This window comes from Corvus kubaryi, unplaced genomic scaffold, assembly GCF_017639235.1.
Source record: "Corvus kubaryi isolate FWS band 111438036 unplaced genomic scaffold, C.kubaryi_AGA036_p1.0 37385, whole genome shotgun sequence".
In the NCBI taxonomy this organism is placed as follows: Eukaryota; Metazoa; Chordata; class Aves; order Passeriformes; family Corvidae; genus Corvus; species Corvus kubaryi.
In genome coordinates this window covers 24,778,766-24,785,897 of record NW_024581127.1, presented here as the reverse complement: position 1 = coordinate 24,785,897, position 7,132 = coordinate 24,778,766, and the positions used below count along the sequence as shown (strand labels likewise).

At 39.7% G+C, this 7,132-nt stretch overlaps 1 long non-coding RNA gene across 2 annotated transcripts; it reads left to right on the top strand.

The window, feature by feature from the left end:
* The first annotated feature begins 1,257 nt into the window (after nucleotides 1–1,257).
* On the top strand, nucleotides 1,258–6,704 carry LOC121668591. 2 transcript variants are annotated; one of them, XR_006017477.1, is made up of 3 exons: nucleotides 1,258–2,666; nucleotides 3,221–3,333; nucleotides 5,218–6,704. It is a non-coding gene; the product is annotated as an uncharacterized LOC121668591 (long non-coding RNA). The 2 variants fall into 2 exon arrangements; XR_006017476.1 differs by having other exon boundaries at nucleotides 3,221–5,326; nucleotides 5,916–6,704.
* The last annotated feature ends 428 nt before the right edge of the window (nucleotides 6,705–7,132 follow it).

Genomic DNA, 7,132 nt, shown 5'->3' with positions numbered 1-7,132 from the left:
CATCAACTATATTATTTTATGTGGCGAAGTATTGCATTATATGTACAGAGTTTTCTTCTCATCTCCCAGGCTGGATAAAAGATTATCTCTGATTTAGTGGTGGGGAGCTGAGATGGAGGCACCTTAACTTTATCCAGACACCTGAAAATCAGTCTTCAAATCTTAGCACTTTTTCCACCCTATCTATGGAAATCCACAGGCTTTTCTCCATGGTAATGTAGATATTTACTTTGATGGGATGCACTGTCTTCTGGCTGTGCTTCTCTCACTATTGAGAGTCTGAAGTCAGCTGGAGTCAGCTGGAGTGAACACAGGGACACTAACAGATCTAGTTACTTTCTGAAGGCATTTAGCCATCCAAAGATGTAGACCAGGTACTTAGGAAGGGTTTGAAATTCTCTTCTGCAAGTCCACCTTCCAGGAAAACGAGTGCTCCAGGAAGGCCTGGAGGAGCTGTGGACTCTTCTGCTCTGGGATGAGTCCAGGATGCCCATCCTCTGTCATCCATGGAAACGGCCTGAGTAATTATGGAAGACATTCCTGCTCTGCTGGATCCTGTGCCCATTTGTCCTAACTTTATCAAATGGTCCCTGAGGAAAAAGGGTGAGGGATCTCTCTTATACAGAAGGAGGCAGGTCCACAAGATTTTTCTCCAAAGGTGGGAAGACATTCTTGAGATTGAGACAGACATTGTTAAATGATATAGAATGCAATTCTGAAATTTGTGGCAATCTTGAGAATGTTTTAAGGTTTCTGAAAAGAGCCAAAAGTTCTGATAACTTGGAGCTTTTGAAAGTAGCCTGTACAAATTGTTGCAAAAGTAAAATTTGGGAAAACAGCCAGCATTGGCAGAGAAAAGAAGTGTTGTTTCCAACATGTGACTCTAGGATTAATTCTTTTCTGCCAATTCAAATGTTTTGTAGTTTTAATTGCCTTCTATTGCTAACTTTTTGTTCATGCATAATGTGTATGATGGTTCAAGTGCTAAAGAGTATCAACATTGCACTTCAGATGTGGCAGTTCTCCTGGGGAAGCAATGTGACTCCTGTAGAGCTGTGGGGAAAAAATTTTGAAGATAAGAAAGAAATTTGGCACATGACTTACACAGGCTTTCCTCCATGGCAGGGTTTCTACCTGACCTTTTTGCCTTTGAAACTTTTCCTTCACTGTTGCTGAAATTAGTCTGTAAATAGCTAAAATAGATATGCATGGTTCTACTGTTATAATAATATTAGTTTATTTTCTCTTTTTAGGAACTGTACAGAACATCAGATTCTGATGCCATTCCTGGGCTGCAGGCTCTCCCTCGGACCACCCTTCATTTTTATTTGAACAGCACCTAGCATTAAAAGGACTTACTTTCCCTTTAGCCCTCAAACCATATAAATGCATGTAAACAGTAATAACTGGCCACCAATGCACTTCAAAGTGGACCACAGAGATCAACAGAGGTCAGGTCCTCTTTAACTCCATGAAAAAAGCAGCAATACCCTTGAAAATTAGGAATAGTGGGAAGTGATAGATATTTATTCCTGACAACCAACTGTTTCCAGAGTAGAAATCAACTCATACTTTGTAAGAGAAATAAGCTACCTCTCTAAACTTAGATTTTAAAGCGTCAGCCTTTCTACTCCTGAAAGTGTGCATTCACTGCTAAGGTACACAGTGGCCGTACAAAAATTTTCCTACCATTAAGTTGGTATTTAATTTACCTTTCTCTTGCAAGTCACTTGAAATTAACACTCAGTAAATTGTTTTTAGGGGAGACGTGGTAGGGACAAACTGAGTATCTAAGTAAACCCTGCTTGTCCCTTGCCTGAATAAATTAGGACTATTAAAAAAGACAGTGTCGGGTAATGGTGGATGTGTAATAAAAATTATAAATAGTATCTAACATTTTAAATATTTCACCCATCTGTTCTTTATGGAATATCAATATGCTACTCATTTGCTAAGATTTGACTCAACTGGTTTTTTAATGACCCTTGACATACATACCCAGGACCAAAAGGGAGACAGACAGGAGAGACCTCACCACAATTTATCAGTGATGACACTAGGGAAGAACCTTGTATTGATTATGTGCTGCTCAGTACATTAGATAAAGTTATAATGTCATAGGAGGTTGGTGCTAGAATGGTCATAGTTGCTCAAGACATGTTTAACAGTGTGGGTGTTTAGTCAGTGGAGGTGGTGAAATTGTTTTTCTAAAAGAATGAGCTGTGCCACCAGGTGAAGGAGCTACACAAGGAAGTGAATAGAATTGTCAAGAAAATGAGTGAGAGATTGATAGGTTGTTCTCAGACACTACAGTCTCAAGAGTCTCAAACTTTCACTGTAGTAGAGAGCCAGGTGAACTTGGAATCCTGTCAAGTAGCTAGTCAAGAGTCTGTTGAACAGAAGGTTGGAAGCTGGTCACCATCTGTACCATGAGAAAACCAGTGTGACCAGTGATAGGCAGTGGGACATGTCTACCGGGGATCACCTAGCCACGACAATGACACTGATGAATTATTCTTCAAGGAGCTAAGGGACACCTCCAAATCAACTGCCCATGCTCTTATGGGAGACTTCAACTTGCCAGATGTTAACTGGGAACACCATACTGCTGGCACAAACAGGGCCAGAAGATTCCTGAAAAACCTGATGATTGCTTCATTGCACAGGTAATGATAAAGCTGACTACGAAAGTTGGGCTCCTGGATTTGTTGCTTGTTACCAGAGAGGATCTTGTGAGTGAAAGAGGAGATTGGTGGCCATCTTGGCCATGGTGACCACAAAGCAATTGAGTTTAAAATTTTAGTTGACAAGAGGAAAAGTGCCAGCAATACTTCAATCCTGAACATGAGGAGAGCAGACTTCAGGCTGCTAGGAAACTAGTGACTAAGGTCCCCTGGGAAAATACTTTTGAAGGTGCTGCGGTCCACCCATGCTGGTCACGTTTTAAGCAGCACCTCCTAAGGGCCCAGGAACAGGCAATTCATAAATGTTGGAAGACAAGCAGATGAGGCGGAAGACCAGCTTGGCTGAAGGGGAATCTTCTCTTGGAAATAAGACAAAAAAGGAAGGTGTATGCCCAGAGGAAGCAAGGTCATGTGACGTGGGAGGAATACAAAGATGTTGCTGGTATTGGTACAAAAATGAACTTAGTACTGTTCCATTTACTCTTCTCACTAACTTTTCACTGAATTGTTCTTCCCACATGTGCTCTCTCCTCCAGGTTCACTGACTTTGGAAAGATCTGTGGGAAGAAATGCCCTTCTTTCACATATCGGGAAAATCCATTCTTGCTGTCCCACTTACACATACCGGTTGTGTGAAAGCACAGAGCAGGTATTAGAAGTGCAGCTGTGTTTGAATTAATTCATGGTGTATTTCATAGTGGTTGCAATTAAGTTTGAATGAAGCAGTTCATAAATCACTGGTTTTTATTTTTTTAGATCATAAGTTAATCTGTTGTAAATTCTTCCAGAATTAAGCATGGGATGTGGCCAAATATGCACCACCTGTAACAAACTGGATCAGTGTCATGGCTTTTGTAAAATGATTTGTATTGTAAGGTGCCTAACATGCAGAACTCAGCTACTCAAACACAACTTGAACAGCGAATCATGCAATTCAGAGTTGAAGATGGCAGCATTTTGTTTGAAGACTCTTTTGTATGCTAATGATCTTCCATTTCTATCTCTTTCAAACTGGGACAGGAGCAGGGAGGAGCTCACTCTTTATTGGAGATTCTGTTCCCCAGATGTAAGCCATGACCCTAAAGTGTGCAAGTCCCCACCATACCCTGCTGCTGACATCTAAGCCTATATCAAAGCTGCACCTTAATCTTTGCAGCTGGTAGCTAATTCATCTCATCTAGTATGTACCATGCCTACACATACCAGGACTTGACTTTTTTTTTGTATTTTCAGAAACACTAGGTCTGCAAATCCATATCTGAAACCAGCATGTTGACATTTAACATAACTGACATTATGACATGCTCAGTGATCTATTCAAAATTTGCTCAAGATTGTTATTTTCCAGGTCTCTGAACATATGCACTTGTTAAACATGCTTTATTTGTGTATGTATCGACATAGATTAAAAAGTGCATTTATAGAATTAATCCATCTGGTCCTGGAGTAGCTGTTGAGCTAGTTATATAATAGAAGTTACTCTCTATACTCTCTTGAAGGAGAGAAGTGATTTCCATTCACTCCAAATCAGAAGCCATTTACGTGATTTCTGTATCTAGCATTGGTGCCTCAGTGTATCTTATAGCACTACATTAACTAACTGAAATAAGTAGGAAGCATGTTTATGCATGCAGAAATCAATATGGAAAGTTAACATTGTTACTATTAGAATCAAATAAATACTATTACAAACCCTGATCTTATCAGCAATTTTTTAGCATTTTCTTGTCCTTGACTTGCCAAGTAAGATGACTAGCAGATGTGAAAGGTACCATTCTGAAATCAGTACGGAAAATATTTCCTTGGACATACCCATTGATAACACATATATTTATTTATGTATTTGTGTACAACTAATTTGTTTAGGACCATTGTAACCCACAGAATATGGGAGACATCATATTTCATTGGCAAAATGTCAATTAATTTGCCACCCCCATTACCCTGGATGTCTCACATGCCTTGTAACAATCTTCAGGATGAGAGGGATCCCACTGATGTAAGCTCTGTTAAAATGGAAACTCTGGTGAGTGCCAGTCTTCTCCCACTGCACCCTGTGGAAATCTAAACTGATTATAAAGTTAAGAGGACACAATCTAGAAACATTTGTGTTCAATAACTATGTGCCATGCCTTTGCTAGCTGGTTCTGTGAGGCTGTTACAGAACTACCATGCCAATCAAGTTTATATTGAAGCAAAAAGTCAATCAGCCACACAGGTCTTTGCTTATGTTGTATAACATCTCATATGTCATATAATCACAGAATTGTTAAGGTTGGACCTTTAAGATCATCAAATCCAACCATCCACCCAGTATCACCACCATGTTCACTGTTAAACCACTGGATGACAAAATCTTTTAAGTTGAAGCAGATTTGTCTGAAGTTGGCCGTAGTGAAATGTAAGAAGTTACATGCTTGGTGCACATATAACTTCATGTATGGCCACAGCCATACATGGATCTGCCTTATGTATACTTTTTTCTCTGGCATGCTTTTGAAACAGCTTATCCAAACTTTCTGTCTATCTGCAGAGCTGCATCCAACCAGTCTGAGTGCTGGTCTACTTTGGGTGGAAGTAACCATTCACAAAGGAGACCTCTGGTCCCTGAAGGCTGACTCAGCATTATTGAATTCTCACAGGTGGGTACTTGAAAATCAGGCATAGCAGTGTTACAGCCATTACACCCAAGCGTCCTTTCAGTCTGGCCTTCAGTATTATGGGATGTGGCTAAGGAAATGTCAGGCAGAACAAGCACCAAGTTCTGCTGCACGGCATTATGAATTGCTGTTGTAACCAGTGGAGCATCTTCCTTCTTTACACCAGAACTTTGTGTAATAAAGTCTATTGGATAATGTGCCTGACCACTCATTCATTTCCTTGGTACTGATTCCACATTCAAGCTGCAGCAAAGGCAACCTCTTTTGTATTTTGATATGTGGAGAATGGGAAGGGAGAAACTGAGCATTGAATTGTAATGCCTGCTTGACATCTTGCTTCCCTAATACTTGTCATTAGGATGTTTAAGTTAAAAACAGATCATGTTTACAGTGAACTGTGTGGAATTCACATTCCAGCTCACAGCAATCCCTTCTGGTATTACAAATTTATTACATTAAATGAAAATAATTTTCATCCAACAGAGGCTAAAGCAATCACAACAAACTTGTTTAATATTTGATTTACTTTAGGAGTTTTCCAGAACTCTATCTCTAAGTTTGCTTTTTCTAGTGAAGAGTTTGGTTACTTGCTGTTATCATAATTTTACATTGGAGTCAAGGATAAAACGCTGGACAGCTCATCCAATTACTTGTTTCAAAAATGATGCCTATATTTGTGGTGAGTATGACAAAGCCTGTGTGTGTAGTTACAAAATGTGTAATACGTATTCATCCACCTATTGCTTTGGGTATGTGTTACAAACTTTGTGAGGCCATTCACAGCAAACAAATCCTACCACTGAAATACTGAAATTGAAGTAGTTTACCCTTCTTTTACAGGGGTGGATTAAACAGAAATATCAGTGTTTCACCATCCTGCCACAGATATACCAAATCTTTCTTTAGATAAAAAAAAACGATGTTGAGAGATGCAGCACAGAAGGAATCAATTCCTGATTTTTTCCCCTAATTTACTCATTTTTATGCTAACTAGAAAACAGAAGACATGATGTTTACTGTGAGTAGTTGATTGCAAAAAAAAATTTAAGCAGTATTTTCAGTACATATAGAAGCAAAAGGTTACACTGAGAAAATGGATCAGATTAAAACAAACACTACAGCTTTTGAAACATTCCTAGGGTGAAAAAAAATGTTGATTTCTGTGTGTCCAACCTGATATGCCCTTAGAATGACCTGATTTTCTGAAACTAAAGTCTCTGTCATATCACTTGTCACTTTTGTGACTTTGGAACAGATAGTTAAGATAATTTGGGTTGGTATCTATCTTGGGGTGATTTTATGATGTGTATACCCTATTGCTGCTCCATGCCCAGAAATTAATTTTGTGCCTTTCTGTGGCTTTAAACTGAGCCTGAGAGGGGGGAGAGGAAAAAAAAACTGAGCAAACTTCTCAAAGCAGTTTGTTCAAGGACACAGAGATACACAGACTCCTCTGCGTTCTGCAGCGGCGGGAGTGGGAGGAAGGACCCTGCTTGCTCTTCAGCCAGCTTTAGGCTACTTTTTCTCTGGAGGGAGACGGTGAGTTGAACTTTGTTTTCCTGGGACTTTGGGGTTTTTTTCTTTCTTCTTTTTTGGACTGTTTCAACATCAGAACACACCAGGAGAGTTCTCCACCGAGGCCCAGAGGTGGGCCCACACCGACCCAGCTCCGAGGAGGAGGAGGGAGACCATCTACAGAAGGACTCTGAAATTTTCCCAGGTTTCTCTCCACAGTGAGAGGTTTTATTATTTAGCATTATTATCCTTTTCCTGTGTGTTTGTTAAATA